This window comes from Stenella coeruleoalba (genome assembly GCF_951394435.1).
Source record: "Stenella coeruleoalba genome assembly, chromosome: 7".
NCBI classification, from domain to species: Eukaryota; Metazoa; Chordata; class Mammalia; order Artiodactyla; family Delphinidae; genus Stenella; species Stenella coeruleoalba.
Genome location: NC_137153.1, coordinates 97,961,682 through 97,976,788, shown reverse-complemented (window position 1 = coordinate 97,976,788; position 15,107 = coordinate 97,961,682). Strand labels below are relative to the sequence as shown.

General features: G+C 42.1%; 1 long non-coding RNA gene across 2 annotated transcripts in view; it reads left to right on the top strand.

The window, feature by feature from the left end:
- LOC307189488 overlaps positions 1-15,107 on the top strand; it is a 615,258-nt gene that overhangs the window by 582,406 nt on the left and 17,745 nt on the right. Inside the window, exon 5 of one of the 2 annotated variants that reach the window (XR_013829198.1) lies at positions 6,946-7,085. This is a non-coding gene — a long non-coding RNA (uncharacterized lncRNA). Of the gene's footprint in view, positions 1-6,945; positions 7,335-15,107 lie in introns of those variants that run through there. The other variant, XR_013829199.1, reaches the window with a different exon arrangement.

Genomic DNA, 15,107 nt, shown 5'->3' with positions numbered 1-15,107 from the left:
AATATGTCATAGAGAATTTATATAATGAGATATAACATAGCAATAAAAACAAATCAATTACAGATACATGCAACATCACAGATGAATCTTAAAAACATTATGTCGCGTAAAAGATTTCGGACTCAAAAGAATACATACAGCTTGAGTCCATTTATATAAAGTTTTAAAACAGACAAAGAGTATATTGTTTCAGGAGGTATAGGAAAATGGTTAAACAATGAATATAAGCAAATTCATACAGACAACCCTCAGAATGGGAAAAAATGTTTGCAAATGAAGCAATGGACAAAGGATTAATCTCTGAAATATACAAACAGCTCATGGAGCTCAATATCAAGAAAACAAACAACCCAGTTAAAAAATGGGCGGAAGACCTAAATAGACATTTCATCAAAGAAGACATACAGATGGCCAAGAGGCACAGGAAAAGATGCTCAGCATCACTAATTATTAGAGGAATGCAAATCAAAACTACAATGAGGTCAGAATGGCCATCATCAAAAAAATCTACAAACAATAAATGCTAGAGAGGGTGTGGAGAAAAGGGAACCCTTTCGTACTGTTGGTGGGAATGTAAATTGATACAGCTACTATGGAGGACAGTATGGAGGTTCCTTAAAAAACTAAAAAAAATAGAACTACCATATGACCAGCAATCCCACTACTGGGCATATACCCTGAGAAAACCATAATTCAAAAGGACACATGTACTCCAATGTTCCTTGCAGCACTATTTACAATAACCAGGACATGGAAACAACCTAAATGTCCAACAATAGATGAATGGTTAAAGAAGATGTGGTACATATATACAACGGAATATTACTCAGCCATAAAAAGGAACTATACTGGGTCATTTGTAGAGAGGTGGATGGACCTAGAGTCTGTCATACAGAGTGAAGTAAGCCAGAAAGAGAAAAACAAATAGGTATATTAACACATATATGTGGAATCTAGAAAAATGGCACAGAGGAACCTACTTGTAGGGCCCGAATAGAGATGTAGACGTAGAGAATGGACATGGGGAGGTAGGGGAGGGTGGGACGAATTGGGAGATTAGGTTTGACATAAATACACTACCATGTGTAAAATAGCTAGTGGGAACCTGCTGTATAGCACAGGGAGTTCAGCTTGGTGCTCTGTGGTGACCTAGATGGGGGGGAAGGAGGGGAGAAAGGTCCAAGAGGGAGGGGAGATAGGTATACATATAGCTGATTCACTTCATTGTACGGCAGAAACTAACACAACATTGCAAAGCAATTTTACTCCAATAAAGAAAAAAATCACTACCATAAGAAAGAGGGTAGAACTTTTACAAACGTGGGGGGCAGACATCATGATTAGGAAGGACTCCTCCTAAGATGCTGGTTCTCATCCCTTGACTGAGTAGTGGTAAATGAGTATCCAACGACGTTTTACAGACTCTTTGCCTACAGGTTTAAACCTCTTTGTTTATGTTCATATGCCATATTTCACATTTACAAAATTTTAGAAAAAGACTAGCAGTTAGGAGAAAAAATAAGTTGCCACATGCCTACTGCTCTAATCCACCATTGAAAACATCTCAGTGTATTCTTGCAGTCAAGAAAATATACTTCTAGCCCCTCATCTCCTTCACTCATGGCTTCTGTAAAAGTGCAACAGAATGGGTGAGGAGAAGAGTGAGGATCTCTTTTGTTTGGTTGCCTTTTAGATTTTTCCCCCTGTGTTAGAATGAACCAGAGTGAATAAACAGTGAGTTGATGGAGAAATATGTGTCTGATTCATCTGTTGCTTCCCAGATGCATTTCAGGTCCCTAACATTTACCATGTCAAAGATAATGAAATGTGGACTTCCCGGGTGGTGCAGTGGTTAAGAATCTGCCCGCCATTGCAGGGGACAGAGGTTCGATCTCTGGTCCGGGAAGTTTCCACATGCCGTGGAGCAAGTAAGCCCGTGCGCCACAACTACTGAGCCTGTGCTCTAGAGCCTGCAAGCCACAACTACTGAGCCCACGTGCCACAACTACTGAAGCCCACACGCCTAGAGCCTGTGCTCCGCAACAAGAGAAGCCACCACAATGAGAAGCCCATGAACCACAACGAAGAGAAGACCCCGCACGCCACAACTAGAGAAAGCCCGCACGCAGCAACGAAGACCCAATGCAACCAAAAATAAATAAATAAATTTACTTTAATAAAAAGATAATGAAATGTTAGATTGGGCATATACTGCTCACAGGTGAGACCTCATCTTGTGAGATGGTACACCGACTGACAGGCTGTGGATTTTACTAGAAGCATAAGTAGTGGCAGCAATAATAAGCAGTGCCAAAGTGATCCACACTCACGCCTGTGAGCCTTGCTCTCCTCTGTGAGGAAGTCAAGGGCCTCACTTCCACTGTATTATATAAGATGAGAAATGGGATCAGGATGCATTGACGGGCTGCACACAGCTCTCAGCTGTCTTCTTGCCAAATCTTCCAAGACATCTAGCTTCTCCCTGAAACGATTCCCCAGGCAGGCATTTGCTATGTACTCTATATGCTCCTTCACCGATCCCCACATACATCACAAAACGTTTTTGTTTTATTTGGATTGCATCATTGCCTAAATATTTGTCCTTATTTTTCTAAGATGCATGGAAACTGGATCAGGCTGAATATGAAGCAAACCAGGCCTGTCTAGTTCATCCAGGCCACTCATTAACATCCTTCCATTCACTCAGATGTGGGGCTCATTTTGGGTCCTCCCCATGTTGACTGAGAGTAGGGTTCAGAACGTCAGTAGCTGCTAGGTCATACATCTCCATGAGGTTGTTTTACCAAGGCAGGGCATATCTCCACAATTTGATGTGATTAACAGGCTGGCACGATATGTCTGTCTTCCAGACCATCTGATGTGTTCTTTTGAATTAGACAGTGACTTCAATAGGACAAATACATTTGTGCCTGATTAAGTTTATTGAGGGCTACATTTATGAGCATCCACTATGTGCCAGGCCCTGGGCTCTGCCTTGGAGCTTAGAAGGAAATTAAACTTCACAACTGACATGGGAACAAATACAGCTTAATCAAATGAGAGAAATGCCATGTCAGGGGTGTTTATGGGGGCCTCAAAGAAGAAATTATTAATGATTAATATTGAGAAGGGCAAGGGCAGGAAAAGCTTCACAAGAGACTGTATTTTCATGAAGGAATAAAGATTCATTATAGCTCTGATAAAACAATTTGGAAAAATTAAAACTTAAACCATCCCTGAGCAAATTGAGGAATCTAATCATGAAATGCCCCCAAAGAACACTCCTAGTGAAGAAATAAAGAGCAATAGGTAGCTAGAAGTTCAATTCTATTATCCCATCAAGGTGATTGAAAGCAAAATAAAACAATACAAACATCTAACAGTGAAAAACCTCCAAGATTCTTCAAAGTGGAAATACCGCAGAGTAAATATTCCTCTGTGACTTACTCATTGTTGAATTCTCAGTACCCAGGATGCTTCAGTAAATGCATATTGATGGAATGAATGAATGATTGTACATCCTGAAAAAAATATATATACACATATGTATAAAGTGTGAGGGGGTATGTCATGTATATAATATGTGGAAACAAATACACTTGCAGAAAGGGCTGGTTATAAGTGGTCTAGCTGTTGAAAGCATGGTGCTAATAATAGCTTGGTTTCAGCGCTGACTTTTATGTAACCTGGAGGGCATACTCAAAGTGCCCAATCACATGTGGTAGACTTTCTTTCATCATGGCTTTAAAAGGAGATTGGGTGAGAAAAATAAACACACAGATGCATTTCTGTTCACTTTCTTCCATAACAGTCAGATGCATTAAGAGAAAAACACTCAAAACCAAAGCCAGACTTTCAATTTCTGAGCCATCCTTCAATTGCCCATTTCTGTCTTCCTTTGGCCACCTCTCCCAGCCTTCACTGTGTTTCTCCAGAACAATCTGGCTAAATGTATTCTAAATAGCTTGGTGACCACCTCAGGGGTAATTCCTGCTGTATTTGAGTACCCAAATGAGAAGGATGGTTGTCACAATCTGCTTCTCTCTGTCCAGGTTCATGCCATTGTCTCCAGCCTTGCAATAGATTCTGTCACTGTTGTAAATGGAAAAGGCTCTGGCTGGCCTTTGGACCACGACTAATGGTCCTTATACTGACTAATGGTGCGATGATGGGCAGGTAACTTCCCATCTCTGGACCTCAGTCTCAATCTACAAAATGACTGAGGATTGAAATATAATGGTCCTTCCAGTTATTACAGTCTATTAAATTTCAGTGTGTTCTCAGAGATGTAGTTTGGAAGATAAAAAAAGAATTTGGGGGAAAAGAAAGTTCAGACGCAGAACAAACCCACAGTCCTTTCATTTAGGAGAAAAAAAATCCAAAGACAAATCCCAGCAGTGTCTATGTATCCAGTGACTTCCCATAGTATCTTTTTTTTTTTCCATAAAATGCGAATGACTTAGCAACAAGGCCCTCTGCATGAATGGGCTGACGTTTTCACTCTTCTAGCTTCTTAATGACACATCCTCTCAAAGATTGTATATTTACTTCCTTACCCCTTTCTCAAAAGAAACTTAAATACAATGTCTCAGTTAATGTAAATGCAACAGGGAACACTTCACTTCCTTTTAATATTTATGAGGGGCATCTTTATGATAAATTTCATAGTTGCTTTTAGGCACCAACTCCTGTGGCTTCCACCTGGTTAATTGGCTGTTGCTTCTTAGATATCCCACAAACTCAGCATATGCAACACTGAACCCCTAAACCCTGCCCATCCATCCTTCAGTTTTCATTGTCAGTTAATAATAATTACACTTTATATTTTGAAAGAACTTTACAGCTTAGAAAACATTTTCACATGCATTCTTCATTTTATTTCATTTTAAATTATCCCCAGCTTTCAGGTGAAACAGCTGATGCTCAGAACAGTTAAATGCCACATAATTAAGACGAGTACAGGTTGTTTCCAGAATATCAGAGATGCTTTACCTGACCTCATTTGTCTGTTAAAAATCCTTTGCTGACTTCCCATCACCTGTAAAGTTCAGTCTCTTTAGCTTGGAATTCAAGGACTCCATCAGACCCAAACATCTTTCCATATTATCTTCCTGTCAACTTAGACATTCTTCTCTCAGATAACCCCAGACAAATCACCATTACTAACATACCTGCTGCTTTTCCTTTGTACATTCTGTTCCTTCCTGCACAGTTCTGTCTACTGGGATCTTATCCATCCTTTAGGACAGTTCAAATACTGGGCCATAATCCTTTACCTAAAACCCTTTGAGTCCAGAACCTTTTTGGATTTAAGAAAGGTAACAGAGTTTATATTCTTATATTACAAAATATCTCCAGTGGAGTCTAGGGCAGCACCCTGCATTCAATTGCACTAATGTTTTACAGCAAAGCATAAGAATACTCATGCCAAGTGGAATAAATTAAGATACTAAATGGATCAAGTGAAGTTTTGCCACCTAATAAGAAAAGACTTGGTTTTGGAGCTTTTGCGTTTGGAATTGCTCATAAGTGACTACAGAGCTACACTGCTTGTTTCTGGAAGCCTCCCCCATTTGACCTCCTCTCTTCTCAGTGTACCATTCTTCCTGGCCCCTGGAAATTTTACTCTATGTGCTCGTTAGTTCATTTACTTATACTGTAAATATTTATTGTGTATTATGTTAGGCACTGAGACTTCTGTGATAAATCGGATAAATCAGACTGTCTCTTGCAGTTCCTGGCCTGGTGGCAAAAGCAGAGACATAAAAAGGCAAAAACAGTCAGATGGGATGAGTCCTAGGTTGGAGCTGAGCACAGGGAACTACAGGAGCAAAGAGGAGGCACCAACCCAGCCTGGGGTAGAAAGTGAAAGGGAGAAACAGTAAAGGTTTTCTAGAAGTGCAGTCATCTGGACTGAGCCTTGAACAAGGAATAAGAGTCAGCCAGTCTAAGAAATGGAGAATGGAATTGGAGGCAGAGAGAATAAGGTGTTAAAACATGGAGGAAAGGCAAAGCTAAGGTGACTGGCGTCTGCAAGTGTTTTGATTTCAGAGGACTGAAGGATGCTTGGGGGAAGAGGGCAAGGAGTGAAACCACTGAGCTTGGCTAGAACCAGAACTTGAAATACCTTATATGGGTGCTGCTGAGTTAATACGTTATCTTTAAAGGCCATGAGTATAGGACAGAGCACTCACTGCACTGTGGAAAATGAAGTAGAGGGAGGCGGGACTCTTCAGATTATAATCAAAAGGTGGTGTCAACACTGAAGAAGAGACAGCTCTAGGACTTCTTCACCCATAACAGCACATATCCCAGATTGTCCCACGTTCAATCTAATTTTACAAATAAGTGATCTTTCAGGTAGGGATTGTGTCCTAATTTATGCATTCAACACATTTTGTTGAACATCTGCAATGGACTAGGACCCATTCTAAGCCCTGGGGATACTGCTGTGAACAAGCCAAGCCAGACCCTCCTTCTCATGGAGATATTTGTTCAAAGGGAGTGGTAGGAGGAGGAGGTCAACCAAAAAATAGGCAGAGAAGCAAAAGCTAAATCGCAACACAGAGAGGTAGGTTTCGTGAAGAAAATAAAATAGAGTTATGTGATGGAGCGAGTGGAAGGAAGGGATGCTGTCTGAGAGGAAGTGATTCTGACTGAGGCCTGAATGATGAGAAGGTGTCAGCCATGCCAAAGACTGGTAAAAGAACAGTGATTGCAGAATTCCTGGGGTGAGACCCAAACCGGCTTGAGTGATCAAGGCAGAGAGAACTGCCAGTGCATAGAGAGCTCAAGGGGATAGCTGTGTGTCAGGAGTGGGACAGATGGGCAGTGACTGGGTCAGGTGGGGTTTCTCGCCAAAGGTGAAGAGCTTGGATTTTATTCTGAGTAACTTGGGAAGTCACTGGAAGGTGTTAAACAAGTGAGTGTTATAATGTGTTTCAGATTTTACAGAGTTCACTTAGCTGCTGTGCAGAAGAGGGGATGAAGGATGACAAGAGTGGAATTAGGAGACGTTAAACTCTACTGCAAGGACCCATGTAAGTGGCAGTTGACCAGGGTTAAAGCAGTGAGCTGGAGAGAAGGTAAGAGATCATGGCTTTGTTTTGGACTTGCCTATGAAACGTATGTGTGTGTGTGTGTGTGTGTGTGAAAAATAAAGAAATCAAAGGTATTGTGGTCACCTCAAGACTTGGCATGTAAGTAGGTAGCCCTAAAAAGTGTTTGATGCATTGAAAGCATATGTTTCTCTTTATTTAAAATTATCATCTCTCTAAGTAATGATTTAATAGCTACACAGCCTATACGTCATGTGAGCTTAATGAAAGTGTTCTAAGAGGCTTTTCAACAAAATTGCATTTAGAAGTAAATATTTACTTGAGTGCAACTCATTTGTGAAATTAAGTCAGCTTTATGAGGCATCCTCAATTATTTTTGTAACTAGTGAGCAGCATAATATCTGTGGAATTACACAACGTGAAGCCTCCTATCTTATAAACACAGACTTTTTTTTAAAAAGTGCAGTCAGAGACAAAACAAGTTTCTTAGCACCTCAGAAACATCTAGCAAGTATGTGTGCAGTGCCTGACTGGGTACAATTAGAAATCTAGGAAAAGTGGGAAGCCATGACTTCCTCTGTGCTTTTTCCCAGTTATGAAGCAAATTCCAGGATCCTGGAATAAAATTCAATTGTGCATCTAGTCTCTTATGTCTATGTGCAGCACTTTCCAGACTTGCTGGGGACATCAAGAGAAATGGTCTCTGCCCTAGAGGAGTTCCTCTAGGGTAGTGGAGAGAAAGGGGGAGAGAGAGAGAACGGGGGGCAAGCTACTGATAATTGGGGGTGATAAGTGCAAAGGATAGATGCAAACTCAGGGTGCTGCTATCGGAGCCCACAAGGGCAGCCAACACATGGAGGAGTGGGTGAGGGATAGAGTCAAGGGTCCAAGGGTTGGCCTCCTTGGGGCTGGGAGGTGTGATTAGAATCTTGAAGGCTGAGCAGGAGCTATGCAGATGGAGGGAGAGGGGAAAGACAGAGAGAGAAACCTGGGCAAGTGTTGGGAGGCGGGAAAGCCCAGTGGAGGAATTGTGATGGAGGTGAGGAGGGTCATAGCATCTTGTGAGGTGGGAGCCCACTGAGTCACAGAGGGTCTTGCCTGCCATGCTAAGGACCTCATTCTGAAGAGCATAGGGAGCCCCTGAAAGCGAGTAAGCAGCAAGAGGAATGAGCAGATGGGCCTTGCACAAGAATTTATCTGTTAACAATGTGGCATGGATTGAAGTCCAGGAAGAAAAGGTAGACGTTTGCTTGACCTCCAGACATGAAAACTGAGGCTCTGGGGTTGGGAGGGAGAATCAGGAAGTAGGATAAACAGTGGGAATGTGAAAGGAGGATGACGAAAGAGGAGACAAGGCTTAGATTTAGGCTAAACCCAGATTACTTCATATTTTAACAACAACAAAAACAAAGCAAGCAAGCATGTCACCAGTGTGCAGGCTCTCAACCTTAAGTGACTATTGAGTTGGCCAAAAGGTTCGTTCGGTCTTTTTCCATAAGATGGCTCTAGTAGCGCTTATTTGTCTTTTACTTCATTCGAAACAATTTTGTTAGATTGTATTGTGACAGCTGTCGTATCAGCATGCATTTTTTAAAAACTTACCAAAATTGGTGAATTTTTGTTTACCCATTTTAATATTGAAGATGGAAGAAAAAAGCAAATTTTGGGCATATTATGCTTTAGTATTTCAAGAAAGGTAAAAACGCAACTGAAACGCAAAAAAAGATCTGTGCAGTGTATGGAGAAGGTGCTGTGAGTGATCGAACGTGTCGAAAGTGGTTTGCGAAGTTTTGTGCTGGAGATTTCTCGCTGGGTGATGCTCTGCGGTCAGGTAGACCAGTTGAAGTTGGTAGTGATCAAATTGAGACATTAATTGAGAACAGTCAGCGTTATACCACGCGGGAGATAGCCGACATCCTCAAAATATCCAAATCAAGTGTTGAAAATCATTTGCACCAGCTTGGTTTTCTTAATCGCTTTGATGTGTGGGTTCCACAAAAGCTGAGTGAAAAAAACCTTCCTGACCATATTTCTCCATGCGATTCTCTTCTTAAATGTAACGAAAACGTTCCATTTTTTAAAACAAATTGTGACGGGCAATGAAAAGTGGATACTGTACAATAATGTGGAACGGAACAGATCGTGGGGCAAGCGAAATGAACCACCACCAACCACACCAAAGGCCGGTCTTCATCCAAAGAAGGTGATGTTGCATATATGGTGGGATCGGAAGGGAGTCCTCTATTTTGAGCTCCTTCTGGAAAACCAAACGTTTAATTCCAACAAGTACTGCTCCCAATTAGACCAACTTAAAGCAGCACTTGACAAGAAGCATCCAAAATTAATCAACAGGAAATGCATAATCTTCCATCAGGGAGACCGCATCTTCCATCAAGACCGCATGTTTCTTTGATGACCAGGCAAAAACTGTTACAGCTTGGCTGGGAAGTTCTGATTCATCTGACATATTAACCAGACCTTGCACCTTCGGATTTCCATTTATTTCGGTCTTTACAAAATTATCTTAATGGAAAAAACTTCAATTCCCTGGAAGACTGTAAAAGGCACTTAGAACAATTCTTTGCTCAAAAAGATAAAAAGCTTTGGGAAGATGGAATTATGAAGTTGCCTGGAAAATGGCAGAAGACAGTGGAACAAAATGGTAAATACATTGCTCAATAAAGTTCTTGGTGAAAATGAAAAAAGTGTCTTTTATTTGTACTTTAAAAGTGAAGGAACTTTTTTGGCCAACCCAATGCGAAGGACAACAGTGTCGCATTTCCAGTCTTCTTTTCCCCTAATTTAACTCTTGTAGGCCATAGATGAGATCCATGTCCCATGAATGTCATTTTACATTTGTTAGTGTTTGATGCTAGTTTGTATGTTTGAAGATATTTTATTTTTAGAAAATGGAATTTGTGTTACCTCCTAAGCATTTTGCCTTCTCAAGGCATTGAACCAGAATCCTAAGACCTGAGTTTGTGGTCTGTGAGCAGAGGGGTGTGGTGAAGGAGCTTTGTACTGGAAGCAGCTGGGGATTGGGCTCATAGCCTCTACTGAAGTAGAAAAGCCGCTTTCCCCTCACTGAGCTGTCGTTTGCATACCTGTAAAACGGTGTTATAAAAGTTATCTTGAGACCCTTTGAGTTATAAAATGATGTTTGTTAATTCAAGATGTTTATTTGAACTTATTTTATATATTTTAAGTTACTTTAATTCTCAGTACACTCCGATGAGGTCGATGGTCTATTATTAGTCCCCTTTTACAGAGAGGGTCAGTAACTGCCCATGGTCACACTGCAAGCAAGTGGAAAATGTAGGATTTGAACCAGGCAGTCTGGCTCCAGGGTCTTTGCCCTTAACCACTTCACTCTGTAGCTTTATGGTTTAATTTTCCATTGTGCTCTAGAAGAAAATTTAAGTTGTTCTTGTGTTTTTGCAAATACAAACACTGCTTCAATAAACATGCCTCCATGGAACTCTTTGTTTTCACATGCAATTGCCTCCTACAGGTTAAATTAATTAAACAAGGAGGTCATTAGACTGAGGTGACTCTAATGCCTTAGTAGTCTACATAAGCAAACCAAAACCCAAGCCCCAAATGCCTTGAGTTTGAGAAATCAAAACCTAAGGATAACCAATCACAAATAGGCAACTAGGCTTTTCTAAATAAGGCAACCCTTAAGCTATAGCCAATCAAATGATTTCCTTGCTTTGCTTCCACATCTTCTCTATAAAAGTCTTTCCCCCTGCTTCAGACTGCTTCAGGTCCGGCTGCCTGATTCAAATAAATTTTTGCACAAATAAACTCTTAAAAATTTTAATATGATTCAGTTTATCTTTTAACACTATCAATGCATTGCTGTGTCCTAGGGTACCCATTCACTATCTAGAACACTACACACTGGTCTCTGTCCCCATCACTTCATCCAAACTGCTCCTTTACAAGTCACTGAAAGCCTCCATGCCACCATACCTGGTGGAATGTGTAAGCTTTCAGTCTAACTTGGCATCCTAACCACGTTTGGTGACCCCTCTGATCATAGCCCCCTTCCTCAAACGCTTCAGTCCTTTGTCTCCAGCTGCACCTCATTCTCATAGACTTTTTTCCCCCTCCCTCCTTCCTTAGTACGCAGATCAGCTTCTCTAGATCTCTCTATCCTTTAACCATGGGGGATCCTCAGGACTCAGTTCCTGGTTTTCCTCCTCATTCTTCTAGTGCTCCCTAAACAATGTCATTGACATACATGGGTCTTTAAAGATCATCAGCCCACTGACAACTCTGAAATTTACATCTCCAGCCCAGACCTCTTTGGAGCTCCAGAACTGTATATCAAACTACCCCCTTGAGCACCTCCATTTGGATGTCTCCCAGACATCTCAAATCTAACAGATACAAAAGAATACTGGACTTGCTTCTCGTCCAGTTTTCTCCGCCTCGATAAATGGTACCTCTATCTACCCAGACGATTATCTCAGAAATACCAGAATCTTGGAAATCATGTCTCTGGGAGTCCTACACAAATAGATTACCCATTGATTCTACTTCCCAAGTATATTTTGACTCCTGTTTCTCCATCTCCATTGCTAACCCTCCAGTCCCAGCCACCACATCCCATTTGGGCTATTGAAAGTCTGTTCACTCACCTCCTCACTTTTGATCTCCATACAGCATCCTGAGTGATCACCTAAAAATGCAAATCTGATGTTGTCTTACCTTGTGCTTAACAATGTTCAATGCCTTCCCATTAGGAGAATATTGAAACAGCTTATCCTGTTCTAAAGGCCTAGCCCGGTGGTTTTCAGCCTTGGTTGTACATTAGAATCACCTGGGGAGCTTTTTAAAATTCTTTTGTCCAGAGCCCATTTCAGACCAACTGTTATGATCTCTGCCTGTGGGCCCTTAGCACAGGTACTTTTTCAAACCTCCCTCCAGTGATTTTTAGGTGAAGCCACTGAGCTACCTTCCTTTAACTCTTCACCTAATCTTAGATTTCTCTCCCCCTTAAAAAATACACTCTGACTATAAGAGTCCTTGCAGTTTTGTAACTTAGGGCTTTCAAATATGCTCTTCCCTCTACCTGGAATACCTCATTCTGGGTCTGGCTAAATCAGATTCACACTTTAAGTCTTGGCCTACACTTTTTTTCAGTAGAAAGGCCTTCCTCTGTACACTTCCCCATCTCAGTTATCTCCCCTCTCTTTTACTCTCTATGAGACTTAGTTATTTTATTTCCTTGTGTCCTTTATCATAGTATGTAATTACATATTTTGTTGCATGGTTATTTACTTAATGTCTGTCTTCCCTAATAGACATTAGGTCCCTTGAAGTCAGGGACCAGGTTGGTTTGGCTGACCTCACCCTCAGCACATACCACAAGGCCTGGCCTACAGCAGATGCTCTGTGGAAACCAGGGTCATAGAGAACAGTGCCTAGTCCAACAGCAGTTAGTGTTGCCATTTACCAGCCTGTTGATAATGGGAAAATCATTGATCTCCTTGAAGCTCAGTATGAAACATGGATAACAATCACTGTCTTGCCCACTTGAGTCATTTGCTATTCAAGTAATATGATGGATCAGAACGTACCATGTGTACCATAAGGCATTACATGAGTATTAGTAAACTTGCCAATGTTTTCCAATAATTACCAGCTTAACCCATCTGTAAATGGGTTCTGTTCTTTTTACAGATCAGAAAAATGGTTCGGGGAGCTTAAATCATTTGCCTTAGATCCCAAAGATGCCAACTTGCAGGCAGAGAGTAACCAGATCCCAGCACAGCCTAACTCTTCTCCCTCCCTTCCTCCCCTTTCCCTCTCTTTCCTCCTCCCTTCTTCCTTCTTCCCTGGCTCCCCATTGTCTCAACTCCCACCCCTGTCTCTTCACTTAATTACTTTTTAACACCGATAATCCTTGCTTGACCTCATCCTCAAAATTTTATTCCCTGAGGGACCATCTCCTACAACTTACTGCTACAGGAAATTATTTAATAGTGCCCAGTGTGGTGCTGAGAGCCAAAGCAGCTCCCCCAGATGACGATGGAAACCAGGGACCCAGGGGGATCTGGCCCTTCGTAGCCTCAAATCATTCAATTAACTCTCCTTTTAAACTGGAAGAGCAAGGAATGATAAAGCAGCAGAGGATTTGATTCACGAATGGGATTTGCTTTAAGATCCTGGCGTGGTTTTGGTGGGGAGAGAGAGGAAGCATGAAAACAACATTCATTCGAAACACACTTAGCATTTACTGCAATAAGAGCTAGCATTTATATCAGCATTTTATCAATTTCTACCCTCTTTTTCTTATCCGGTTTGAACAACAGCTCCATGAATCCCATTTTACACAGGAAAATCCTCAGAAATGCTCTGTAAGTATGTTCAGGTCACAGAGCTGGGAGGTGGTACTGATGTGCCTGGAAATTCTGAAGCCAAATCTTGCATTTTTTTTTCCATTGCAGCAAAGCTACCAAACACCGAGAAAGCTAACATGGGGAATAAACAATTCAGGAGGCATTTTTTAATTGTTCCTTCTGCCTGGGATGCCCCCGCCATCACTACCCAGTCTTCCTGGTGACCACACCACTTCTTGGAAGAGCTCTGCTTCTTCTGAGAACTGTCCCCTTCATCCAGGCCAGGTCCTCCTCTCCCTCTTCTGTGCTATCTCCTCAGTTCTCCTGTTGTCAGTTGTTCCGTGTCCATTCCCTGCTCCCTTCCTGGAGGGTTTTTGTGTGATGTGGACCTTCTGCCCTGCCGGATGCTGTGGATTCGATCATGCATCACCCAGACCTCTCCCTTGTCTTCTACTCCGGCTTCTTCGGTCATTTCTCTGAATTTCACATAATCAGCTGGACGTCAGCCAAGGGTGGATGCCACTCTCCTTCAACTTGCCTCTTTCCAAAGCCCTGGCTGCCCAGCTGGATCCAGTCCAACCAAAGTTGCCAAATATTGCTAGAGATATAGCTATACAAAAATTTATTTGTTGTTTATCTGATATTCAAACTGAACTGGGCACCCTGTTTTGGGTTTTGCTAAATCTAGCAACCATAATCCCAACTCTTCCCTTTCCTGGGAGCCCAGGCTGTGGGAAGGGGCAGCGGCAAGAGGCTGTTTGGGCTGGGCTGCAGGAGGCTGCTCCGGTCCTAGGCCTTCTATATACTCTCTGTGAAGCCTTGGTGGAGTCTCTGTCCCTCTCAGTGACTCAGTTTCCCCATACGCACAGCGGGAGGTTAAGTCAGGTAGTCTCTGAGAACGTTCCTGGCTCTTGTCCTCTGGCATAGGAGAGGGGTCCTCTATTTTCCATGCTCCTCCCACCTTGTTCAGATGGTAATAGGGGGCAGTTATTTAATTATGGAACGTGGTCCCACTAGATAGAAACTTCTAAGGAAGTGCAAGGGGGTTGGTTTGTATTCATAGGCAGTATTGTGCTGTAGGGAAAAAACAAAACAAAACAAGACTTTGACATCCTGAGTTGAAGACCTGGCAACACCATTTATACGTTACTTAACCTGTGTAAGCCTCAGTTTCTGCATCTTTTTATTAATACAATAGGTGGGTTGACGTAAGCTCCTAGCACCCTCTGTGGCACATAGCAGCGCTTAATAAGCAGTGGCTATTATCGCTGAGTTTGGATTTCCAAGCCTGGCAAGTGTTCTGACCCAGAATTGGTACTCTAAGTATTAGGTGGAAAAAAAATGATGGGGTAATTGGAGACCTCAACTTAACGGTTCCCTTAGCACCAAGTGATGCCTGGAATCTTCTTCTTTGTAGAGAGGATTCCAATAGGCCAGCATCTACTGGGCTTCATGAGAAGTCAGTTGCCTTAGAGCCAATAAGCAGTCAGCTCACAGGGATGAGTATGGCCTGAGACCCTCTTCCAGGCTTGGCCAATCACTTCAGAGTAATTGATCTTCAAGAAGGAGACTCCTCTCGACTGTCAGAGCCTGGCTCCAGGGCACAGCTCTAGGCTCAGGGTGTCTGACCTCCTCCCAGGCAGTTGGAAGCATCCACTGCGTTCTTGGCTGAAGCACATAAAATGTAGATGAGGAAATG